Genomic DNA, 27,119 nt, shown 5'->3' with positions numbered 1-27,119 from the left:
TAGCTTGAGCTTAGTAGACTTAAAGAATGGTGCAAGGTTGCCATTATGACAGGGCGCCAACTCAGGCTCAGCTGCAGATCAAATAGCCCCTGAACATCTTCTTACCCATCCAATCTATTTATGGATGTCATTGCCACACAGAGAAGACTCTTGGCAATTTTCAGTATTGGAGGACTTGGCAAGAATGATTCAGAAGTGTTTTTCCTGCCCAGACAAACTGATTTCCAGGTGATAAAAAAAAAGTGAGCTTTGGACTGAGAAGACTTGCTCAGAGATCGGCCTGTGTAATTATTCTTTGAATTAAGCTCTAGGCTCACAATGTAGTTAATAATTTCTGTTATCATCTTCTGTATTGCTAAATGTGCTTCAGCCCTACTGTACTGCCATGCAGCTCACCCAAGGCTGTATGCTGGAGAGAGGATGTGCATGGGCCAAAGTGATGCCACAGGAGAAAAGATTTCTTGTTAGTTCACTGTCTGCCTGGTAGAACTGTTTTGCTGTGTTTGTGTGTTTCTGCCTACAGAAAGCTGGCATCATATTAAGGCATTTATCACCAGAGATATGCTAATAGCAAACTTTAAAAAAATTCATAGAGTAGCAATCATTTGTCTCATTTGTTTATAAGTAGTCTTTTATATTTATTTTTCTTCACTTCTACTTCCTCCTTTATTAGGAAATGACCATGGGGTACTGGCCTCTGCTTTTGTCCTCCTCACTCTGTTTTATTTGTCCTCTGGCTTTTTTGTTCTCTTTACCCTTACTAGGATTTCTAAATGCATTGCTAGCATTGCTATCCATTGGTTCTCTTTTCTCCTTGAGTCGTTACTACTGATAGGATTCCTTTATTATGATATTTTCCATGCATTTTCTCCCTTCTTTACTAGAACAGTTTTACCTCTTTTTTGTCTGTCTCACACTACTTTTCTTCTTCCTATATCCTAGCAAAACATATTAGGGGTGCCAGTTACTTTTTCTCTTTAATGCCCATATGCAGCTCTCAGCTCTGCTTCCCTCTGCCCTGCAGAGAGCGATACCTCTGGTGATGCTTTCCCAGTGCCACTGGGCCTGACCTGGTTCCCTTCCTACTGTACCTCTGCTTGTCCTTTTGCATCCCTTTTCAGCTAGTTCTGCCCCACTAAAGCTGGGGCGCCCTCTGATGAGTTTTCTGGGATTTTTAGCCTAAACCACAAATTGGGCTCTTCTCTCAAAGCTAGACAGCAGAAAGGGGAATTCCCTTGTTTATTACGTTAAAAAAAAAAAGAAAGAAAATTTCCTGAATGAAGGACAAAGGAAACCTGCCGGAGCAGAAGGCAGTTATAGCCTTCAGCTCCTTACGTGAACTCACATTGCTGAAGAGAGTTGGAAGCAGAGACGTGAAACCTTCCCCTGCTGCTACCTATTCCCTCTGCTTGAATGAAAGAGACACGGGGGCCAGGATAATTCAGGGTGAGGTATTTTGCAGGTGTAAACTGACATACCAGTAACTACATTATCTTTGTGGATTTAGATGAGCTGAAAATCAGGTTTCAGAGTTTAATCTGATTTGAGCTTTTCGTGGAAAAATGTACAAGCATTCACACAGTCATATTGTGACGTTTACAGAAGTTGTCTGAAGCATACATAATTTTCTAGATCTCTCAATACCAATATGAATGTGGAATCACTGAAATTATCAAAATATTGACATAAAACCCTATGCAAAATGAAACACTTTTGTTCATGAGTAGTGTGGCTTCCTTTTTTTCTGCTGTTGTCACCAATCACTGCCATCGGGGCTCAGCATAAAGCCAGGCACTGGAAAGGGGAATTCCCCTACTTCTTTGCAATAAAAAAAAAAGAAAGAAAGAAAACAAAAAAGAGAGAAAATTTCCTGACTGCAGGAAAAGAACTGCTGGGGTAGAAGGTTACCAAGGCCTCCAGCTCCTTGTGTGTAGCTGAAGAGAGTATTCAGAGAGTTCAAACACAAGAAGGGGATCTCTGAGTGCAGGAAACAAGCAACACAGAAGGAGGTGAGAGAATTAAGCACAGAGCAGGAGGACAGTTACCCCATGTGCATCCATTCCTGGCAAGAGCAATAGCTAACAAATCCTCGAAAGAGACAACTTACAAAAGCTTCATTAGAAGCTCTTGATAATTTGAGAAATATCAGAAATGGCAATATTATTTTCCAGTTCAGCTGTGAGGATCTCTGTGTGCATAACTGTTTAGATGGTGCCTTCTGAAAAATGGAAGCAGTCCATGGTAAAGTCTTGGTATGGTGCCTGGCAGAAACACGTCACTTCAATATAAATAAATGATATTTGTAATGTCTTTATTATGTAACACAGTCTCAGTATTGTGGATGCTGCTATGAGACATGAAGAACTACACCTGTTTTCAGCTATAATGGTTGTGGGTTCACATCAGGGTAATGCGTTCCTGATGCCTTCCTGGTAGAGAAGGTCTGAGATCCACAACGGATCTGAAGTACTTGTTCTATTTCAATATTAGGAGATACTGGAAGTAAGCAAAATGTTGGCAAAACCAAGTGCATTGCATTTGAAGTTTTCCTCCCTCTAACAACAAAAATATCTCAATGTTTTTCTACAGCTTGCTTGGCAATGGTGAAATCACATGATGAGTTCTCTTTTGCATAAAAAGTCAACCCTTTTCTGAGCAGCACAATGCATATTCCACAGTAAACAGGTGGCTGAAAAGGCAGGTTTGGTTGTAACTGCTACCTGGAAATCGAGAGACTGTTGTCTTCCTTATTTCTTCTGTTGCTAGTCAGCTGGAAAGCACAATGACCCATGATTAATATGGTCATCCCAAACTCATGCTGACAGAACCTTTACACTACCACCTCTTGCCATCTCTCCCTTTGTATCTCTCTGAGATGTTCTGATCCAATTTTGACTTCCTTTGAGGCAGGGCATTCTGTTTTAATGCCCTGACCCCGCCTTGGAGAGTCAGAAAGAAATGATTTGGAGTCAGGTTTTTTGTTGTGGTTTTGCCTGATAGACTTGTCTATAGAGCTTGTATACCAGTCAAAAAGGGCATAAGTCCATGGCTGTAACCCAGGGGCCCTTTTGGACAATGTTCCTCTCAATTAGTGGCTGCTATTGAAGGCACAGAAGGAGAATTTCCAAATTCCAGAATATCAGTTTATGCTTATGGGCAGTAAACCACCAAGTGTAGCTTAGAGCAGCATAGAGTTGGGAGATAGCAAAGCTCAGTTGTTCTTTGCTCTATCCACCTTCTTGACAATACTACCATTGGGCAGTCAGTCCACTTGGCATATTTGTAAACCTCTATATTTGTTTGTGCCACTAATGAGTGTTTCTTTTTTATTCCTTACAGATCAGCCTGGTGGATTTTGTGATGGATTTCTACAGCTGAGGGACAACTGTCTGTGAATTTCCAGGTAATTTTCTTTTATTTTGCTTCTTTCATGTGCTGCTCTGGGTATTCTGACCTTTTCTTTGATTTTACACAGCAATCCTTTCTCCTTAACCCCTATATTTGTCACTTCATGATCAGACTGTTGTCCTAAGTTGCATTTTAGAGCTTCTTTGAAATGTAAAGTGAAAGATGTTCTGGCTACTCACTCAGTATCTAGCTCTTCTGTCCCACCAGTAGGCAAACTGCCTGTTCATATCTGAGGGGGGGTTACTTGCATTTTATAGAGATATAAATGGTTGAACACTTGCTGGATAAAGATCTGTTTGTCTGACCCTGCCATAACTGCATTTAATGGAGGAACTCGGTGGCAAGCTAATTTGCTTGTCACGAGAGAAACACTCACTTTTTTACTAGATGCAGCCTTCATCTATTTTTCACCATTTTAAAGGCCTGAGATTTACTTTGCATTTTTATGGTAGATTTTAAAATGTTTTGTGCTTACATTAACTTCATTACTTTCTTTGAGAAATTCAGAATTAAAGTAAGCACGTGCTACAGTGAGGACCTACAAAAGACCATTGCATTCAATGATTTGAGGACTACCATATCATGAACAAACTAAGCCCCGGTCCTTTTGTGATGACAAGCCCATGGCAGTAGCTTTGCGAGCTGCATGCTGAGGTTGTTCAAGGCACAGCCTTAGTGAGTCAGATAAAAGCAGGCTGGTTTTCAGTTTGGCACTCAGCCATCCTCGTTATGATAATGTTGATATTGTAAGCTCCTTGAGGCAGGGACCATGGCTTTCTGTATGTCTTGAGTCACTCCAAGATTGTGGCTAATATTCTGTGAATCAAAGCTAGGTTTTTCTCATGTGCTTCAAAACCTACTCCATTTTGGAATGAGAAAACCACGTACAGCTCACTGCAGGCTTTGTCAAATTATTCCTCCCCTTCACACTTGGACTCTTCTTCATTTTCCACACACTTAATACTCACCCAGCTCCTTTCTGTAACTGGCAGCTGATCCAATTACACACTAGAGGTAGAAATACTGAAGTCTTACAGTTCAAATGTGGAATGATATGCATAGCCACTTTGTCACTCAAATCCGTTAAAAAAAAAAAAAAAAGGAAGGAAAAATCAGACTAGCTGGCCATAATTAAGGGCAGAAAAAAGAGCACTCAGTTAATATCTCCATGGTTTGCCAATACTGGAATGTCACAAGTACCAATCTGGAAACCAGAGCCATGTGGCTTCCTAGATAAAAACACAAGCTTTGTACTTCTGGGGGCTACAGTTCAAATCCAGCTTAAGGTTCTGTATTAAATGAGACCCTTAACCTATGCCAGAACACATGATCCCTCCAGGTCAGAGCTGAGGTTATTGGCAGATCAGTGTGATGAAACTTGTATTCTGTTGCCTTCAACACACCTAATGGCATAAACAAAGGACTTAAGATCTAAATCCTTCCACAAAGCCAAGAAGCCAGAAGTGTGTGAGTACCAGCACCCAGATACAGAGACACGAAAACAAGAGAACCCGAATTATCAGAGGGCATGACTGTAGGCAGGGTGGGGTCAGTGCATTGTAGGTCTCTTGCTGCAGTGAGGCACTTCATGGTAATGGACTCTGAGCCACAGTCAGGTGTGGGACCCCAATGGCAACATCAGCATGTGCAGCTCTTGGACTGTGCAAGTCACCTGTGCAAAGTTGTGCCAAAATAGAACTTGTTCGTAATTGGAAAGGATCCCAGTCACTTACTAGGGATAATAATAAATGACTGATAATAATGACCCACTTCAAAATATATATGAAGTTAGGATGTAAGGCATCAGGTAGCTAACAGACAATCCTTGCTTGCGCTCTTCGCATTTGACTGCTGTGTATGTAGCAGACTTATATCTATGCCTGCTTCCAGAATTACATTTTTTGAGACTTCTGGTTCAGATTCTTAGATGGATTTTTGCTCAGGATTCTGTTCAGAGGGCAGTTTTCATTCAACAGAGCAAGCTTGTAAAAGTACCTAGCAGTAGCAAAGGATCTACCACATTACCAAAAACATAGGCACCTTCAAAGCCTCCAGGCTCCTCGAGCTCCCACCAGAGAGCTAAAGCTGAGAATTCTGTATGACAAAAAGAACCAAGCAATAATTAAAACTCTTTATTTTGCCCAAAGAATTCCTTTGTTCAATATATATAAATGTCTTTGCCTGCTTGTAAATTATTTCATTTTTGGTAGTTCCTTTGCTCAGTAATCCGAGCTTGGGAATAGAGAAGCCTGAAAGGAGTGTTTCTATGAAACAAAACACCTGTCTTTCAGTCAAGACTAAATCGACAAGCAGCAATTTAGTTGTCTAAACTCAGAGCTTTCAGAATTTCAGACTACATAAATGTCAAGATGCCTAGGTAGGGCTCAAAGGTGAGCGACAGTGTAGGCAAATATATGTTGGAACTTCAATTATCCAAACCCTGATAACTCTCAGTCACCTGAAGTTTAAGCATGTCTTCCCCCACTCTTAGTTTCTACATTTTTCTGTGAAATCCCTTCATACTGAATCACCTGTGTCTTTGCCCCACAAATGTCTGTAATGTCTCCTGAGGAGCTTAGTGTGTCTGCCAGATCACAGCATGAGCAACCCCTTTCTGACAGAGCCTGTAATTATCCCTTCATGTTACCTGTTACATTTGGATAGAAGTATTAAAATAAATTAAACATTGTTTTCGTCTTTGTTGTCTCCACCTACATTCCACTTTCCCATAGCAATAGTATCACTGAGGCAGCCTTCACCCTAATGCAGAGTGTGTACATGCATTGAAACACCATTCTTTCATGATTCCTTACTGGGAGGTTGCATCCTCTAATTAGCAGCCAGAAGATAGGATGAACTTCGCTAGTTAGCAGCATTTACCACGATTGGATTTCATGGACCAAATTCTTCCCTTCATTGCTCTCCCGTAACACCTTTGAAATTGGCTGATATCCAAGAGTCAAATATGCCTTGATTTCTATAGTTTTGGAGCTTAAAAGCTGCTGAAATCCAAATCAAGACCCTCAGAGAATTTTGCTTTCCATGTTCCTGACTTCAACACTTTTTTTCAATACATCCCAGTTACTTTTGAGGGGGTTTGTTGTGATCTGATTTCAGAGAGGTAGCAGTTCACATTTACAGGTCTATGCACCAGCTATAGAACTAAATCAAAAAGTTATGAGTGGCAGAAGAAAATGGCTGGCAGGAAAGTATGTGAGGCCTCTTCACATCCTTTTGCGCCTTTATATTTTCCAGCCTTATATTCACCCTATTCCTGACTTACATTTGCCACTTTAAGTTTCTCCTGCCACTTTCTAGTATCTTCTGTTCTGTCTGTGGCAAACAAGTGGTGAAGGGAGTCTGTCTCCTTTTCTCCTTGCTCTTCAGCAAGCATTTTCTTCTTTATCCTTTGGGGGAGGAATCTGAAACAGAATAAGGATAGGAGATTTTTGTTTCATCCCCAACAGCAAGGACTCTAGGGAAAAGAGCATCTGAATAAGCCAGTATGATGGGCAGACCATTCTGCAAAATGAGAGGTGGCATACGCTAATCTGTGCCACGCTACCTTTTCAGATAAATGTTCATTACTGGCCCTGTGGGATAAAAGCTGCTGTACAAGTGTTACCTGCTCTGTAGTGGAAGACTTTTTGATAGAATGAGGCCCCTGAACAGTAAACTGGCCCCCATACAGAATAATAAGGGGATTTCTGGCCAGGTCAGGCAATGTCTGCCTTCCCCTTAGCTGAAGGCAAAGAGCTTGATCTTACCAGAACAAATGGCATAAGACATGGAGGATCCTGTATTGCACAGGAAAATAAAATCCTTTTCTCCATTGAAAGCAGAGTCACACAAGTAAACTAGGAGGCAAAATTCAATCCATTTTCATCTGTTGCTTTCACTAGGAATGGGAAGAAAAGAAAACTAAATAGGGATATTAAATTGTAAGTTTTATGGGTAAAAAGAAATCTCATTCTCCTGACAGCAAACTAATATTGCAAAGTATAGCAACAGAAGACAGACCAGACAGTGCCCATTTCAACATTTAGGAAGTTCTTGTGTCTTAGGAGTTCCGTGGCCATCAAAATTTAAAATAAATTAAAATTGCATTTTAATTGAATTAGACAATGACACCAATTTAAACATTAGTAAACAGATGCAATTTTGTGCTATGCTTTAAATTACCTTTCTCATATATGTATTTAATTTAAATTTATTGAGATGGTTATTTATGTTAATAAAATAATTAAAAGCAGTTATTTAAGAGTAACTATGAAATAGCTGTGTAACTACCTATATTAATAAGACAGTTAGTTAAGGGATAATGTCTATTGCTTTATAGTGTAATTGCAATAAACAGCTGCTGAGTTTGATTAAGAGCTGGAGTGGAGCTAAAGTGTTTGAGCAATCTCAAAAGCTATTTGTTGTAAGTGTACTACAAAGCAATAGCGATTATTCCTATTATACAAAAAGCTATAGCATAAACATTAAAATATAGCTCCTTAGTAGGAGGCTTATTTCTTGAGTTATTCAAGCATCTCCCCATGAGTGGTGGGGCTAGAGAAGGAGAGATGAGGTTTTAGTGAAGGAGAGCCTTGGGGGGCAATAATTTTTTCAAATACAGTTTTGTTCATACCCAGAGTCACTCTTGGGTGAGAGTACACCTGAGTACAGGAGGGGCACAATCTGTGCTTGTGAGCTGTGTTTGCTTACAGGTGGCGTAATTCAAAAAGCTCTAGCTGGATCCCTTTCCAATTTTATAGAAAAAGTTCAACTGTGGACCCAGGTCTGACCTAGGAATTCCTTCAGCTTTTTGTTGGAGTATAAAAAGAGAGAGTTGAGCATATAGTAAAAATCCTTCTGCAACTTTGTCTATATAGTGGCTGCTGCCACTCCATAACTCCGTCATTAACACATGAAGCAGGTACTTCCTGGTCCCCAAGCATATCCTGCTTTATGACACTGACACATACCTAAACCACAGACCATTAATTTCAGTGGGATCAAGTAAGCAAATAGGCTTTACTGGTATTGCTGTTGTTATTTACAGACTCCATATATTCCTGCTTCTGAATAGCGTACTCATACATAAGACACTTGGACATTTGCCTTTAAAATCTCAGCTGTATTAGAGTCCCACAAGTTCTGTAGCAAGTCAGGAAAGAGCTGATTAATTAATTTGATCAAAACCCACCAATTCATTTGCCTCAAGGTTGCAGGGATTTCGCATAAAAGTATAAAAAGTTCAAAAGGCAAATCAAAAAGTGCTAACAGTACAGTCTACATATAGTAGTTTCCTCCTTCCGCACAATCTCCCCCAAGATAACGTAGCTTCGGGTAACCAGTCATATACAAGATTTGAAAAAAAATTATAGGAAAAAGTGACTTTGCAAAGTCTAATGCACAGTGATTAATCCAAGTGCCAATTCACTACTAATCTTCTGTGGAATGGCTTTGTTTCTGGTTTATTAAGGAAGCAGGCATACAGGTGGTTGCGTACCCAGGGTGTGCGTGCGTACACGCATGCACATTTGCAGGCAGGCAGGTTCATATTCCTCTCTATGAGAGCACTGCTGCTGCTAGGATCTTCCCAAATAATCTCTGTTGGTGGCTAAAATGGAGCACAGGACCTGCTCCACTCTGATGGCTCCTACCTCAGGAGGAGCTTAAGCGATGGCAGAAAAGCCCACCCAGTGTACTCGCCTTGTTAAGCTTCTGGGGCTTGCAGGCCTTCCTAACTCTGCCCTGGGGAAAAACTGTGTAACAATGGATAAAAGACTTGGGCCTCCCAGCTTAGTTACAAAGGATTCTCTTCACTCATCCTCTTAGTGAGAAATCCAGTTGAATGCTTTTTGAAATGTTTCAAATATTAAAAATAAAATAAATCTCCTTATTCTGTTCCCTGGCGAGATTCCTGACTGCAGTGCCATGTTGTCATAGACTTCAGGTCCTTTAAAATGTCAAAAGGACCCCCTTCAGTGATGTGGCTGCAGCCAGGTACATGGAGAAAAGGTTATTCAATTCTTTGTGTTCCTTCAAAAAGTTAAAGCAAAAAAAAAATAGTGCCCTGGGAAAGGGATATTAAAATAATTTGGTGTCAAGCTGAAGAACGCTCACTGCTACTACCTAACTTTGTGTGGATCACTTATGGAAAGGAGCTGGAGTAAATTTATTTGTTCCAGCCAGAGAGAGGAGACTGTTTCACCAGGGCATATGAATCATTGTTCCTCAGAACAGTTACTGCAGAAAATACTTGGCAAATAAGTCATGAGAAGAACCAAGCACTGGTTTTAGCTGACTGAGAAACTGGTTTGCATTCTGTTTCCCTCTCTCCTGAAATGTTATCTTCTCTCTTCCTTTAGTGACAAAGTCAGCCTGGAGATGCTCTTCTCCCTTTTTGCACAGCCTTTTCAACACAGTGGGGACAAGATGCTTCAAGACACTCAGAGGTCACTTACAATCTGAAAGAGCTGGAGAAATGAAAGTTGTCCATGTGTGCCATCATCAAGGGAATCAAATGACTCTGTTACTCATGATCTTAGAAGCCAGTTTTCCATGCATAGAAATCTTTGACTAAACACATCGTTGTTGTTGCTTTATAAAGAAAATCATTACATGGGAAGCTCTTGGAAGCAGCAAAGTGATTTGTTCTCTCTGTGTTGCAGTCTCTCTATCTCTCCCCTCCCAAGAAGATGTTGAATATTCAGCATCACCTGATTTTAAACTCTTATTTTAAAGTCTTTAGTGCTTCTCGGTCATATTAGAGATCATGCTATTGTGTTCTTATACCACCTCAAGTTAGAGCACGAGAACTTGAATTTCTTAATAGTAGGGGTTTTTTTCACTAAAGTATATCTTAAGATTCATGTAAAAAACATCCTCTTGCCTTGCTAGGTTTTCATAGCTTTTTTGGTTTGGGGTTGGGGGTGTTTTTTGAATCTTGCTATCTCTGAATTTAGCTTTGGTTCATGAGTCAAGGAAATAAACAGCCACATATTTTATTATTCACGGTATCAGAGAGTGTATTCCAAGCCCATACATATCCTCCAGCTTGTTAAATAATTCTTTATCCTTTAAGAAATTCCCATTAATCTCTGACCAAGAAGAGCAATAATAGGTTAGTTAGTCATCGTATATAAAAATCTGAATAATTTTTACAAGTATCTTTAATGGCTTCCATTAATTACATGTCTTCATAAAAAAGCTACCCCTCTCAAACACAGCATCCTTTCATTCTTCAAGAGGATCTGATTTCTGAAATAACTGAAATTAAGGCACTGATGCTTTGTTTGGGCAAATTAAGCAGAAAAAATACTCACACAGTTCAACCAGAAGGTAGGGGAATCATGTGTTCTATTAACTTGTCATCTACCTTCTCATTATTAGCAAAATTCTACAAGTCAACGAAGTGGACTACTGTGATTAGCGTTCCATTGACAGCAAAATATTCCATGTGGACTGGGCTGTGATTTTAGCTGCAGCCTGGGTGAAGATGAGGCATCTGCCTTGCTACTTGAATACTGTGTTCAGTTCTGTGCCCCTTGCTACAAGAAGGATGTGAAGGCTCTGGAGCGAGTCCAGAGAATAGCAATGAAGCTGGTGAAGGGGCTGGAGAACAAAACCTTATGAGGAGCAGCTGAGGGAACTGGCCTTGAGAAGAGGAGGCCAAGGGAAGATCTTCTTGCTCTCTGCAACTACCTGAAAGGAGGTTGTAGAGAGAAGGAAGCTGGCCTCTTCTCCCAAGTGACAGGGGACAGGGCAAGGGGCAATGGTCTCAAGTTGCACTAGGGGAGGTTCAGGCTAGATATCAGAAAGAAATTTTTCACAGAAGGGGTCATTGGGCACTGGAATAAGCTGCCCAGGGAAGTGGTTGAGTCACCATCCCTGGAGGTATTTAAAAGACAGGTAGACAAGGTGCTCAGGGACATGGCTTAAAGGCAGATAGGAATGGTTGGACTCGATGATCCGATGGGTCTTTTCTAACATGGAGATTCTATGATTCTATAATAAGAGGCAATATTCACTGCCCTACCATCAGAGCTAAACTGGACAATGTTTTCAAAAGTCTTTCAAAGAGGCATCACCTTCATGTTCATCTGTCTTCCTCTGAAGTCATCAGAGGCTCTAAGTAACGGACAAAAATCTTCAAGGTCGAATGTAAAACAGAGGCAGCCTCTAACCCTCACGGCCTCTTTAAACCCTTCCATTGTCCATAGATTGAAAATCACTGTAAAAGAAAGGGTAGTACTGAAGCCTCTTCCTCCCCTGTTTTATTTCAGGTCATGTAAATTTGCTCACTCTTGTGGAAAGCCAAAGGAGCTCCAGGAGGGGTTTAAAGAAGAGATCTTCCTCTCCTGTTCAGGTGAATAGTCATGAATTAGACTCGTGAGAGACTAAGACAGTATAAATACATAAGGAAATGTTTTGATTACACATAGTGTTAAAAGATGCTAAAAATACTTTTACCACAGTTAGTGCTGGATTTTTATATATTTACTTATTTATCTTAATTTATGATACTTCTTTCCCCCTTCCCTGGGAAGCAAAGACTATCAATAGATAAGGGAGATAATTCTGTCTTTTTGTATGCAGTATGAGTCCAGAACTTGGCCAAGACCCAGATCTATTGTGGCAAGAAAGTAATAGATGAACTAACTAGGGACCCAGACTCTCTGGCTAGCATCCAAGAAACATTTAAAAATGTAGTACTGCACATAACAAGTAGGAAGATGCATGCAAATGTTGATGTCTTATTGAAAACTGTTAACTTATTAATATGTTGGGTTTATAGACATGCATTTGGATTTTAAAACCTGCTCTCTAAGTTCATGCCCTGAAAGTACCTTCTGAAGTATACGCCTGAAATAATATTTAAAGTAGTGCCACATCAGTGAGGTAGCTCTGAAGAAAATGACACCTCTGGATCCCTAGAGCTAGACTATTTCTTTTGAGGGGCATCAGCTCTAAGGTAGTGGCAGCAGTCTAGTTCACCTCTCAGGAAGGTTTTCTAAGCAGTAGTCCTACTTTGTTTTGTCACCACATCTTCCCTGCTTACAAAGAATCAAATCATGCATATGACCCTTAGGATCTTGTCATACAGATAGATGGGCTAGAGATTCATGTGAAAGATGTGGGTCAAGAGCTTTGTGTGGTACCCAGAGATCTCCTAAAAACTTTTAGAAAGGAGATCGTAAGAGCATTAGGACCACCAGCTAATAGAAGATTTAGGATGAAAATTATGTCAATGCTTAGAATAAATCTTATTCCTGTGGGTCTTCTATTGGGTACAAGATATGGCTTATATAGGTCTGGTTTGTCATCCAACCCTGATAAAATAGAAAAAATTATTCAGTCCCTTGTCTTGCAGACAGTCAATCCACTGAACAAAATGTCTGTGCTTATACATAGCTACAGGATGGAGGAATAGATGAGGAAAGGTGCTTGAGTCTCTACTTCCGTCTGTATTCATATGTAAGCCAACTGCAATACAGCTCTTGGTTAATGTCATACAACTTATTGTACTACAACATTAAAATGTTTTTATTTTCTTTGCCAAAGGTGTCCTTGCTATTTTCCATGTTGATCTGAACATTCATAAGGGTCTTTTTTTGCACACTTGGTAGCATGTGCAAAGTAGTTGTGATCACGAAAGTGCAAAAAATTACACAGAAACAAACATGCTGGATAAGTAGGTGAGCCCCAGTTGACACCATTCATATGGAGCAGACAGTGCTTTCCTGTGAAATACTACAGGAATCTGAAATAATTATTTCCTTCCACCACAGCAATAAGCAAAAAGGTTCAATGTTTGCACTTTATTCACAGCTATAACTATCATCACTGACACGACTAGAGGTGTCAAATACCTGGGTTTTATGATTTTGCAGTAGTATTTTATCTCTTTCCCTCTAGAATTATTATTCTTTTAGTAGGGAATAGATTAATGTTAGGGATAACAGGTGAATGGTGGGACTTGAGTTTCATGGGTTTTTTACCCGAACTTACTCCATATTCTTGTCTCATTCATGCTTAGAGCTTTGTTTGAGCTGGAGAACCAGTTTCACAGTTGTTGTTATACTAAGTGAGCTTGCTCGTACAGTGTTTTTTTTCTAATCTCTCAACTCTAATTGTTGCATGCAAATTGTTTAATAAATAATGTTGGACAGGAAAAAAAAAAGAATAGATATTAATTAAGAAAAGGATTTAGGCTGACTGAGTCTCATACATGAGACAAAAGGTTAAGTAAATGCCAAGGCCGCTATGCCTCTTCAAACAATGAATATTAGTTTTAGAATCATTAATGTCTGCTTAGAAAACAGAGTCATACTGGAGACTTGTATGCCAAAATAACCAAGGCCAGGGCTGTTTCTTTTCAATCTGAAGCTAAATTATTCTCCAGTAGCAGGCTAAATGCATGCAATTAACATAGGTAGGACAACAGGGAATGGCACTTTTAATATGTAGCCAAATTGAGATCAAGTTTTTCTTTGAATCTGGTGACTTGGACATTTAATATGCACAGCCAAGCTCTGCAACAGAAGCAGATAATTAACTCCTTCACTGCTTGTTAATGGAGAAAGAATCATTAAATTGCTATTTACTGATTCCTGTCTTCTAATGTTGCCGAATCTGCAAAAACTGGAAGTTTTTTTCGAGTGCTTTCCGTACATGGGCAAAGTTTAAGAGTTGTGTGGTCTTTATTAGAAAGAAGATTACCACATTGTATTTTTAAAGAAAACTTCATCCTAGGAAATATTAGTTTCTCAGGTTGAGGGGAGCTGAGGTTCAAACAAACATGACTGTACGAGCTGTGCTAAAAGTGCATATTCTCTTTCTGTGTTGAAAAGCTTAAAAAAGGCTCGATCAAATATTTAAAAAAATAAATAGCCAAAGACTTTTTAAGGAAGTGGGTTACTCTCACCAGTTTGAGGGCAAAAGTCAAGGTACTTATTAAAACTTACCCAGCACCCTTCTGTGCAAAAAAATGTTCTGTACTACGCAAGACTTGTTACTTACCACATTAGCATCATCCATTTAGTATGAGTGTGCTTAATAATAATACTGAGTTCTCTTCCAGTGATCTCCAAGAGGATGAATATATTTATTCCCAATTTACTGAAGAGACATCAGGTAAAAGATGGTGAAGTGATTTACATACAGCAACTGAGTTGAGCAATGGCCAAATAAGTCTGAAGCACAACAACCAAGTCTATAGTGCTAAACTGTAAATCTCAAAGAACTTGATTGAGATGTCTCTAACATACAGTTTTTGAGTGGGCAAGAAGCCAAATCAAATTGATCCTATGTTTCTAGGGCTAGTTTAACTCTGGAAAGTTGAAACATGCAATGTTAAAATGTATTTTTATTTCTGTTTGTATCTAAACTAAATCTAGGCTTCCTTGCTCTGGGATCTGCTTGAGCTTGAAGCAGTAGAGCATTGTTTTGTGTTATCCATAACACAACCTTTTTACCTGGTGAGAAGGCTTTCAAAGCAGTGCATCTGTTACAGCAGTGCCCCTGTTGAAGTCAACAGCCACATGCAAACAGTCAGTTTTGAAAATGGTGCACTTAAACAGTTCAAGTTTTGTTTCTAAGAATGAAGTGCATTGCAGATCTCATTTAACTGAGTAAATACTATTATGCTGAAGTCCTTTGCATTGTCATCAACAGGAAGAGATAGCTTTGCTCTAAGGCTTGTTTTAGTGAAGAGTCTGTACTGGAATGCGTTGTATTTACATTTAGTATTTGTGCCATATCTAGGGCTCCCTCTTCAATTGCTGGTGCTTGCTACTTTGGAGAATGAAAATATCATATCTGGAGAATGAGCCCATCCAGAGACACATACTCAAGACCAATTCTGAGCTTTATACTTTTCTTTCAAGCTTTTACCCGCTACTACTAGGAAAAAGCAAAGATGTGACCAAATACCAGATTCTCATTTTCCAGTGTTGAGCTCCTGCCTTGTTGAGTGGTTTATTAATTTGTGCTCAGGCTTGACCTTGTATATATATATACATATATATACACACGCGTGCGTGCACACACACACACATATAAATACCTACCTAACTGTAGGAAGGTAACATGATATTTTATCTCTCTATATTTAAGTCATCTTCATTAAGACCATTTAGAAAGAACCTGCATTTTCTACTTATGAATCTTTATCTTTTCCTTTTGAGGATTTTACTTCTGGAGATCAGGACTCTGGTTTACTAAAATTTACTCTGGCCTGACTGCTGAGAGCACAAGTGGACTCCAGCAATCTGAAGATCTCCTAACCAAGGCCACTACAGTTGTTCCAGATGCTTGCAGGATCTGAACTGACAGGCTGAACATCTTCCCACTGACTGCAGTGGCCTGTTTTCACCACTTGTCAAATATAAGAACTTGAAAAAGTTTAGCATTCAATTATTTCACCGTGAGTTCATGCCAAAAGTCCAAGTATGGCCTCATTGTATTTGCTAAAGGTCTTACCCTGGCACTGTGACCTGGGAGGATCACATGTCGGGCAAGGCCTGACGTCAAACTGTCCCCTTGAATTCCTCATATAGGCACTACTGCCTTTGCAGCTGGCTCTTGGGCAGCGTTTCTAATGCCCGTAGAGAGAAAAATCTCCAGGCTGCTTAGTGTCATGGCACACTCATACACATGATTTTGTCCCTTGTGGATACACCTCAGCACTCTCTGTCTGTCCTGGCAGACACCATCTATTTACTCATTCCTCTACCCATCACAATTGCCCTTATGGCAACACTGTATTGACCACTTGGGGTAGGTGGAAATGACCCTACACCCTTCCTCCTGATGTCACTAATCTCAAAACCAGATAAGATTAGGGTCCAAATTGCTATACAGGAGGTGAGATTGCTGAGTCTTGGGAGCAGTTTCCTTCTGCAAAGCGCCTTTTGACACAGTGACACAAAGCATTCTTGCCTTGTACTTCTTCACCGAGGTGATCCACATATGCCTCATACCAGCAAAGGAATCACTAAAATAGTAAAGGAGAAGGGAACTAAAGCTGTGTTTGTGTAAAACTTCCTATAGAGGTATTACTATTAAGGCAACTTCTCTTGTACTTTTGATACGAACATGCTTATTGTGGCAGTGGCTGCAAGTGCAGGGCAAGCTCAACAAGCACCAGTGAGCACTGGCAGCCCTAAGCCACCGCTGCCCAGCTAGAGCTGGTCCTGCATTGATCTCACCAGCTCCTTCAACACTCTCTTCTCTCCCTCCAGGCTGCTCCAGACCTTTCTCTCAGTGTCTTTGCAGCCAGCTCTGATCTGTGTTCCCTTGGCTCTCACCTGCTCTTCCATGCCTCACCACCCAATGCAGTCACCAGTGCTACTGCTGCTCATCTTTCCCCCACTGCTGTGAGCCTCTGCAGATCAACTTTCCTGCCTCTGTGCCAGGTACTACCTCTGACCTCACTGAGCACCACCAGAGCCCCTTGTCTTGTCTTGTCTTTTAGCTTTTCTTTCTTCATGTTCCTGCTTACACAGATGAACCCTGTCCTGCTCCCAGGGCATGACAACTGTGGCTGGCATCTCTCTCAATACCACTGCTTCTCCACCCCAGCTTTCCATTAGTCAAGATTTAGCCATCACATCTCACTACGGTGCAGAAGTGCTTATTCTGAGATCATCTTTTCTCAAGAGACCTCACCAAATTTTGTAGCATAACCTGTCACATCATTCAGTGTACCTCTGAATGCAGACAGACTGGACAAGGACTCAGCTCTGCTCCTCAGAATGTTTAATCCCCAGCACCAAGTCGCTTGGACACCATAGACTACTGGGTTCCACTCAGGCATAATTCCATCATTACCATTGATTTGTTCGCTCGCGCTCCCCACGGTGCTTTTAATCAACTCTCTGTCTTTGTGCCTTCACACCTTTACGCTTTTCGTGATTGGCTCTGTTACTTTCTGCCTCTGCAATGAAATAGTACCATAGAAATCCTCCTGCCTCTTCCATACATTAACAATTCCATTTCTTCTCTCTCTGGTCCAGTGAAGGGATCCCCCTCTCCCACAAAGGCACCACTGTCTCTGCAAAGCACTCTGGTAAGCACACAGGGAATAGCTTCTATTCATTATTCCTCAAAGTCCAGTACAATGGATTGTAATTAGTTACTGGCCTTTTTGGTTTACTTTACCTTCAAAGGCTCTTTTATAGTTTAAAAATGGTGAAAGATGCTGACATTAATTTTGACTGTCTTTCCATAGTATTGTACAGAGAAGATAAAACTAACATGCACGTAAAGGGATAGGTAACTCACTAGCCAAAAAAAGGTAGCAAATAGGGTCATCTTCACATTCATTTCATGAAAGTAGTGTTGTGTTGGAGAGAACTCATTAGCCTTTTTGTTCTGCATTATCACCATCATTTATCAGCAGCTGTATCACATGTCACAGCTACTATTCTTTCTGGCATCCAGTGTGGGACCAAAGGACTCCCAGAGAATGCTGAGTTTTGAGACCAGGGTTGTGCCATGTGATGCACTAGGTACTGTATTAATTGTGGCAGATAGAATTTTTTCCAATATACTCCTAAAGGGACACTCAATAAGCAATGCAGTGTAATTTACCAACTCAAAGAAGCATGGATAAATAAAACCACATCATGGGCCTGTCCTTCTTTCCCCTAAACCTATGTTAGTTTGTTAGCACTTAAAGTATTCCAAGTTGTTTGAAAACAAACAAATCCAAACCCACAAGTGAAAAAAAGAAAAACCTTAGCCTAATTGCTCCACACCAACAAGCAGGCTGCTTTTAGTGAAACACTTCATTTTAGTTATGTCTGAAGTGATGGTGACCTGCTAAATTTTTAAAAAAATCTGCTTCTTTAAGCTGTGACTCTCTGATTACTTTTGTGCACACATACATGGTTCTCCACTGCAAAACAGAGTTTGGAGAGTAGTTCTGGAAATCAGCTAGCAACTCCTCAATGAACCTAGTCCTTTAATCATTAGATGAAAATTGTCCACATCTTGCATCAATGCAGAAATATATGGGAAGGCAGAAAGCTACAGCCTTGTTCAAGCAGCTGAAGTTGCAGTTATCAGTTCAAGCCAGTACTTTAAGAAAATATCTCATGTATAAAAGCAGCACACATCTGCCATCCCACTGTATTACGCTATTTTGAGCATCAAAGCAGGACATGTGGAGGCTGATCCTGACCCTCTAGAATCAGGCAAGTCAGTTAACCCTGTGACTCAATTGCTGGGAGCAACACCGTTTGCTTACCCCACAGGCAGATTGTGAGGATTAATTAATATTTGCAAAGTGCTTTGAAGATGAAAAGTGCTATCTTAAGTACTATAAAGTATTATTAATCGTGATAACAAACTGATAATTTTGGAGTATATGAGTCTTTTCTTAACCTTTTCTAGCTGGACATTTCATTGCAAACAGCTGAACAAGTAACACCACTACAGCTACAGCGCCAGATCCCCTGTTTCCCAAAGCACTGGGGTTCTGCTGATTGAGCCAGGCACTAAGTAAGTACACACCACGTTCCATTTCACCTTTAAAATAAGCTATGCTATGTTTTAAAACATGATGTGAAAGAGTAGATTTCTAGTGTACCAGACTAGTATGCCTGGGATTATTCTGTTAAATGTGTTAGCGTGGAGCAAAACGGCTTTGGAAAGGTTCTGGCCCTTTGGGTTTGGAGCATGTGCTTTGCTCTCTATCAGTTCTGTATGCATCCCTACATTTTCTGCATTTCCCTTGTGTCATGTTGATGGCTGCTAGCAGCAGCTTCCCACTTGCCTGCTGGTGCTTTGCTCACCAAGCCATTCCACAGTGGCGTGCGTGGTCACACATCACACAAACGCTTGCTGTACGAGGTTCACCAAACTTTGAGCCTCTTGTTGAAGTGTATGTTGTACGCACTGAACAGGCAAAAGTGCTTTGATTCTTACCAATCCGCCTCTCTGAGCAGCCACTTGGGGGAAGGTAGAGGGCAAGAAGTAGTGATGTGTAGAGTGTAGGACTGGATGTTGCCAGTAATGGCTCCTACTGTTACCCATTTGGAATCTATGCCAAGAAAATCAGGCACTAGTGTCAGCTGCAGTCAAGAGCAAGTCTGTCAATGTATTTGATTTGAAACATGAAACAGTTTCAGGCTTGCATGACCCAGGTCTTGAAGGCCAGTTTTCTGGCATTATGAAAAATGTTTTTCTTCTGAAAACTTTGAGATCTAAGAATTTTGTCTGGAGAGTAAACAGTAGGACTCTCATGAAGAGTAAAATTTATTTCTTAGTTTGATAAGGTCAAGTAACTCTAACTGGGATTAGCTAATGTTTCACAGAACCTGATGTTTTTGTGGCTAGGGAATCCCTTGAGGAAGGAAGATATTCACATTTGATGAAAGCTCCTAATAAAATTAGATACTGCTTCTAAGCTTATCAAAAGAAAATGGAAAGTAATGAAAATGAAAACCACAGCTCTGGAATCTTGAAAAACCCTGACAAGGCAGCAATCTGGAATTCACTGTCCCTGATTTTTTCCCATTTTTCTGCCCCATCTCCTTATGCACACACACAACCCTGCACATACAACCCTGCCTTCTTGCTCCAGTCAGATGACCTTGGTTGTGTCTCATTTTCTCTCCCAACAACCCCACCTCTAAACCCTACTAGAATGAAAAAAAAAAGAGACAAAAAGAACAGCAATCAGGCTGGGGTAGCTTGCCAAATCCCAAACTTTCTCTGAGTTATTGCTGAAACAAGGAATCAGCAGCAAAACAAAGGATGATTTCCAAGGCATCAAATAAAGCTGTCCTATTCCCTTAATCTCTTTCCGAATTGTTAGTGCAGACCTGGGACATTTCAAAAAAAGCAGGACTTCTTTTATGAAGGGGAAAAGGCTTGTGGCTTTGAAAATTTGTTTGTGGTCAGAAAGCAAACTTAGAGGCCGGTGTTCTGGCTTTTACATGACCAAACCAGGAGGCAGTAAAAGGAAAGCAGAATAAGGGAGAATGTGTTAAGGAAGGGGAAAGCAATTTCATCACTGTCAAGAATATATAATTTTAACTGTTTGCCTCCCTCTTTGTGAGCAATTAAACTTTTCACTTCATGAAAGATTGGAAATAGGAAATATTTTATGATTGTTTGTGCTGTGTCCATTTTCTGTGTTCTTGGACTATTCTTTCTTTGTGCAACCTTTATCAGGAAACCTGTTTGCCAGAGACCAAAAGAAATACTTTGCATTATCCTTGTCCTTTTTATGGGACTGTCCCAAGATAACCTCTACCATACTTGATATTGGTTTCTAAAAGCAAACTGTGTAGTGGAACAAATGGGGAGGAATACATAATGACAAGCTACAGGTGAGAGAAGTGATTTTATTATTGTCTGGTGTACAACAGCAATATAAAACCTAGCTGCCCAAAATCTGGAATTTGATCACTCATTTTAGTTCGTTGCTGATGCACCTCAACACTGAACCTCTAGCAAGGACATTGCTCAGATTTTCTTTTTTCTTTCCCCCCTCCTTTTTTTCCCCAGGTTGCTTTAATCTGTAATATCAGCAATAATCACTATGGTATTGTTGCCTAGGCATTCTTGAAGAGTCAGAAGTGGACTGTAATTGAAGAGTTCATTACCAAGATCAGTTGGCTCCTTGATTACAGTGGCAAGGTGAAATATATATCCTCACCAAAAAGCAACTGCTAAACCTTTAGAGAAGTCACCCACTTTTCACTCTTTTTCATTAGGACCCCGACAAGCTTGTCAGCAAAATTAAAGGTATGTCATTCACATCGTGCATGCATTGCAAAGGACTATAAACCTGCCAACCTCTTTGATGAAATAAAAGGGTTTTATTTATGATTCATGTAGGAATATGAGGTTATTTTTATTCTGTCAGTACACTAATAATCAGACAAGAGCTCAGGAAATGAGGAGGCAAACTGACAGGGAAGGTTCTGATAAAGGGGAACCCTCTAGGGTATTTTACCCCCTTTGTAATCTCCTCCTTTTTAGTGTGAGGTTATGAGCATGGCATAGCATGATCTTGCAGCTTGTTTGGCTCATAGGAACAAAGGGAGTAACTGTTTAGCAGGACTTGAGGTATAATTCCACAAAAAAAAAAGAGAATACTTCCGCTACAGAGGTCTGCATTGTTGCAGTGATGTGAACAGGAACTTCCAATCTGGTCTTCTAAGAGCATAGTAAATTGTAAAGATACCTTTCTTTTCTGCTTGCTTTCCTACTGGGCAACATAGCCAATCTTAACCAAAACAAAAATGACTGTAAACCTTATAGGGAGCCACAGCAACATTGTTACCTGTTTGGTTTATACTCATTTTTACAGGACCCAAAGCAGGGCATTTTTCCAAGAGCTCCCAGTCTAGCTCAACATGAGATATAGCAGCACAGCAAAGGGAGGGTGGGGAAGTGGCTCCCTTCACAGTCCCTGGTCAACATTTTATGTTAGCAGAGGAGCTAGGTAGCAGGCTACATTTCAAACTGTGTCTTCCCCTAGATGTTTCAAATGTCTTGGTGGTTTGAAGCTGCTTTCGTCCTGTCTCAGCTCAGCAAAGCTTCTGGAAATGCTTTTTGTGCTTCTTTGTGTAAGCTGTCACTCATACCACAAGCACAACCATGATTACAGAAACACTCCTTGTGAGTAAAAAGGTATCGCTGTATTAGCTGGCTGGCCTTAAGTACGGTAGTTTGCTGAACAGTGGTGTGCTGGCAGGAAAACACAGCCTAGCAAAGCATATGCAGGATGAAGTGAAACAAAGTTCACTGGAGGAAGGAAAATAATACTAATCCTTCATTCAATAAGCAGTGAGTTAAGTACATTTTGCATGTTGAAGAAATGTAAAAGCAAAGGGAATAAAGCACACATATAAAGGTGGTGTGACTGCCTTCCTCTCAAAAGACAACATATGGGGCATTTAGGTATTAATACTACCAGGACTTATACCCAAGCTGCTAATATGATACGTGGCCTCTGGTTTAAGGTTCCACTGAGTTTCATGATGTTTGAATTCCCTCTAGCAGAGAATCCCCTTGAAGTGATGCTAACATTTTCATGGGTTGTTTAAATCGTTGAATAGACCTGCAGAGGGTAATAAACAGTGTTTGAGATGGCATTATATTAACTCCTTAGCACTGCAATCTCTGCAATAATATTCCATATTCAGATTTGTGCCTCACAAACATTTGAGAAGTTTGGATTTGTTTACATGGGGCTCGCTCTGTAAAGATGAGTCATGATCCTTGTATCAGAGGTGCACTGAGCAGATATACTCTGGTTGTTGAACTTAAGGCAAGGCTTTGTGATCGTTTTGAGATACTCCTGAGTGACACCTGCCATACTCTTGTTGCTTGTCCTATACTAATTACTAATATTAAGATTAGGGGTAATTCATAAGGTGTGTATTCCTTTTAATCGAAAACATTAATCACAGAGGCTGTCAGATAAATAAAGAGATTAGTTGCACTGCTGCCTATAATGTTTTACCTATTCTTTTTCTTAGCCTCATGGTGCTTTCTGGGTAGTCAATCTCTTTTTTTTCCCATGTATAGACATGGAATCAGTCTTTCTTCTTGTTGGTCTGGGGGTTTCGTTTGTTTGTTTCTTTGTTTGTTTTCAAACAGCTACAGCAAAAGGATTTATAGCATTTGAAACTCTAGATGGCAAAACGTGCTGCAATTAGCAAAGGAGCTTCAGGACAGAGGCAGCACTTGAAAGTATTTTCAGTGCCTTCTTGAAAATTGGTTAGATGTCAGGGGCTGGAAGCAGCAGGATCCTGCTGTTTGCAGAACACTTGGTGCTCGTCTTTCTGAGAATCTAGCCAACTGGCAAGAGTTGACTGGGTTTTTGACTACTGTGTAATATTGAGAGGACACAGAGTAGCCTCAAGGTGTTGCTATCCCTTTAAAAACCTCCTTTCTTCTGTTGACTCTGTGATTTACAATAAAGCATAATTTCATTTCTCTCAGCTAATTACCAACTGCTCCCTTCCAAACTCTTGATCTTTTCACTCAGCCAAAGGCATCGCTAGCAAATCAGACCCAAGATTTAGAAGGTTGTGATATTGCACTGCTATTCCCATAGCAGCTGAGTACTTCTTCTTGTACCTCTCAAGCCTGCCATTGTGCTGGAAAGTAGAGCAGGTAACTACTTCATCAGTCTGAGATTTCATTCTCGTGAAGCGTGGAAGTTCATTATACTTACTTTATCAGCAGTAAGGTTTACTGCCGAATCCATGAGAGATATTCATGTGAAACATGAGCAGAGAGAGAGGCATTGCATCTTTTCATTAATAAGCCCTCTTCTGGGATCCGGCATTAGTGAGATTCAGCGGATCATAGAGCACAGGGGTATCATTTTTACATGATTACTCTAAATTCTTAAACCAGAGGCTTAAGAGAGAGGCTTCTCACAAAGGCAGCTGTGGGAATTGTTAAATGATTGGCACAGCACTCACGATGGGCTGAACCACTCTGGGTACCTCCAGTCATGGGGGGTATCAGCAGTCATTTTATTACCTGGCATTGAGGGGAAAGTGGAAAAGAGAGAGTGTATCAGGCAGAGGAAGATGTGCTAACCCTGCAAAATATCTCTGTAGTTCTGTCTCTCCTCCTGAACAAAACTTGTGCCATAGTACTGATGCAGGGCTTCATCACACTGCACAGGCTAAGCTGTTCTCTTCCCCTTGCCATATCTGCTTTGTGCCTAGGCTTCTTCTTAACTTGTCTGACCCTACCTTTTTCAGTACAGCTACTAAAATAATCCCTTTGCAGTCTCCAACCCCAAATAATTTATTTTTAACTGAGCAGAGGGTCACTTAAATCCACCAAACATGATACTTCTGAGATATGTTGTCTAAACATGAGAAACTTTAGGTGACTCAGGGGACTGGTACACAACTAGCAAATCTTTGCTAGATTGAGAGGTTGATGACATTAACTACAGAGAAATGTATCTGTGGATTCTGGAGTCCTACATTGTCTTCTTGATGTCACTAAGTGTTTCTTTTGTGATTTCATGCAATTTGATCCAAAAGCGTTGCTTTGCACTCCCTCAGTCCTGCCCTGCCATGCTGTATGCAAACCGAAGTCGGGAAATTGATGTGACTGAAATAAAAACTCTTTCTTTCTCCGTGGACTAGTTTTCATCTGGATAAATTCCTCAATCAGTTCCAATATATAGATGCACAAATGCTTATCTCAGTGTGAGAAAAAAAGTCTCCAAAGGGCCCAAAGGGATTGGACTGCTTCTATCATTGGCAGACAAAAGTGTTGAATGAGCTGTGGCTTCCAGTCCCCATTTAGAAAATGGAGATAATAGTTATTCCTTATTTCTTTATTTCTTATATTAACGAAAATATCATCAACATTTGCCACATATATTTGCATTTGTGCATAGAGCTAGCTCACAGAGCTGGTGTTAAATCTATGCAAACTGTGCACAGCTTGGGTAGGTAGATGTGAAAGAAACAGAACACTCATTTCACCAAGAAGCACTTTCAGTGGGAGATCAACTCAAGAATCAATAAAGCTAGTGAAAAGCATGATGAGAACTGCAAACCATGACCTGTCAGTGTTCTCTTCCAGAATATATGCCTGCCCTAAAGCAATTGCTCTGATAGGTAACAACTGCCAGAATCTTCCCAAGGTATCGTTAACTCTGAAATATGAAGGTGACCACTGCTCCATTTGCGTTTCTTTGGTGAGTGTTAGCAGGAAAATCCTTCCTAACTATTTCTCCAGCATGTTGAAACACAATTGCAAAAGCTTCTAGCTTCCTAGTCAGCCTGATTCTGATTGGTAATAGCTAGATATTGGAGATTGTTTTAAGCTCTGCATTATAAAAAAAAAAAAAAAAAAAAAGAGGTAGAGAGAAGAGAGGAGAGGGGAGAGGAAGACAAGGTGAAAAAGACCAAAACTAACCTATGAAACCTAAGGGCCATATTGGAATTTTCTGAGGTATTCTGCCATAAACTACTTTGAGTGTTGGTGCAAATCCACCAATTTTCAGGTTTAATTAAAACAGATGTTCCTCTTCCTCTTTTTACAAGAGATGTTCCTCTTTGAGAAGACTTCTTTCAATCTAGTACTTTCTGCAAGTCTGAAAAGGAAAAGAAAAACAAGAACCAAGAAGGTGAGGTCATGCGGGGGGCTGAAAAATCCAGATCAAACAGCAAAGAACACCCGATTAGAAGCCAACACATTTCTCTTTTCAGTATCTCTGAAATTGTTTGGCAGACTTAATTAGAAACAGGTGCAAGCTATAATATTTATTGCAACAATGCATCATTTTTGTCTGTTTCCAAGGTCATCATTCTAGCCAATAGGAAGCCAGCAACCCACAGGGAGTATAACTTAGCCTATATGGATAAAATGTGAATTACTTAACCCTTTATCTAATGGAATGAAATATAACCTTGCACAAAGCTAACAAAATAGAAAATCCTGTGAGAAATCTTTCATGATAACAGGTTCTAGTGAAGTAAGTGACATCACCAGCTGAGCTAATAGCCAGCCTTAGGTAAAATGGAGTAGGTGCAGATAAGGAATGAGAAAACCACATTTTTTTTTTACTTCTTCTCTTTCAAAGGCCTGGGTTTATGTAGAATTTACTCCAGTAAGAGGCCATGATTGCATGTTATCCGGCACCTACTGTACAGTTGGGTTTCATAGGCTGTGTTCAGCTAAGCTTTCGCAATATATTTCTTCAGCTATGTTATGTCTCTAGAGGAATCAGGCTGCAGATGCACCTGTACAGAGGAAGCTAGACACCACCTTTTTGAACTGCTAGTTGAGTGTGCTGGGGTTTTTCAAGCAAGAGAAGCCTGAGAAAGTTGTTTATCGTTCTTGCCTTTTAAGACAGCAAATTTAGAGACAAGGTCCATGTGTTTCTCTTAGTCTGAGAGCAAGTGTCCCAAACTTGGTTTCACCTGATCCTACAGCAGTTCTATTGGTTAACAGTGACAATGCCCTCAGTTACAAGAAAAAAAAACAAACCAAAAAAACCCAACCATTTTCAAAGCCAGCACTTAATTCCCTCTTGTGAGTTTTTCTCATATTCTTTGCATGACTTCTTTGTGTTTTTGTGATCGTTTGAGAGTGAGGATCTTCTTTTAAATTCTGTTTCATTCCTTTTAAATGTGACAAATATAAATATGGAAACAAAGCAGCAAGCATTAATAATAGAGATGTGTGAAATTGTGGGATTTTTGCCTTTTTGCAGAAGCTGCAAGAAGTTGCCAATATTTCTGCAGAGAGAAACTATTTTTTTCCCACCTTCAAATCATCACACAGCATAAAATCTGTGGCAATTTGTGTGTCTTTGGGTAGATGCTAAAGGTAACAAGAGAATACAGACTGTCTCTTGAGAATTTAGACATTCTGCATCCTGGCTTGTTCTTTTGGCACCTGGGAAGGCACCCTAGCATCGAGTCATCACTGTTGCCTAGATTAATTGTCCTATGTCTGCCATCAATTACTAATGTTCTATGTGATCTCAGGAACCACTCTTAAGAGAGTATCGTCTGTCTATTAAATTCAGAGAAATAAAACAATCTAAGGACATGATATTGATGGATTTGGGATTAAATGCTGAGTGACCATTTAATGAGACACAGATTCTGTGGTAATTTTTGGAGACCTCAAAAGAATAAAATCTTACGTTTAGAGAGGATCCCTTCTCCCCCACACCTCAAGCAATGTCCCAGCCCTAAATTTTCCAG

The 27,119-nt window shown here is 40.2% G+C and overlaps 1 long non-coding RNA gene across 7 annotated transcripts in view; it reads left to right on the top strand.

The window, feature by feature from the left end:
• Window positions 1–27,119, top strand: part of LOC138717524 (uncharacterized) — a 496,265-nt gene that overhangs the window by 457,412 nt on the left and 11,734 nt on the right. For 6 of the 7 annotated variants that reach the window (XR_011336889.1, XR_011336886.1, XR_011336888.1 and 3 more), the window contains 4 exons: window positions 3,340–3,403; window positions 17,418–17,470; window positions 18,799–18,906; window positions 20,920–21,159. This is a non-coding gene — a long non-coding RNA (uncharacterized lncRNA). The remainder of the gene's footprint in view (window positions 1–3,339; window positions 3,404–17,417; window positions 17,471–18,798; window positions 18,907–20,919; window positions 21,160–27,119) is intronic. The other variant, XR_011336887.1, reaches the window with a different exon arrangement.

The sequence above is a fragment of the Phaenicophaeus curvirostris genome, chromosome 2, assembly GCF_032191515.1.
Source record: "Phaenicophaeus curvirostris isolate KB17595 chromosome 2, BPBGC_Pcur_1.0, whole genome shotgun sequence".
Taxonomy (NCBI): domain Eukaryota; kingdom Metazoa; phylum Chordata; class Aves; order Cuculiformes; family Cuculidae; genus Phaenicophaeus; species Phaenicophaeus curvirostris.
Note: the sequence above shows the minus strand (reverse complement) of the source record. Positions and strands in the feature narration are given on the sequence as shown.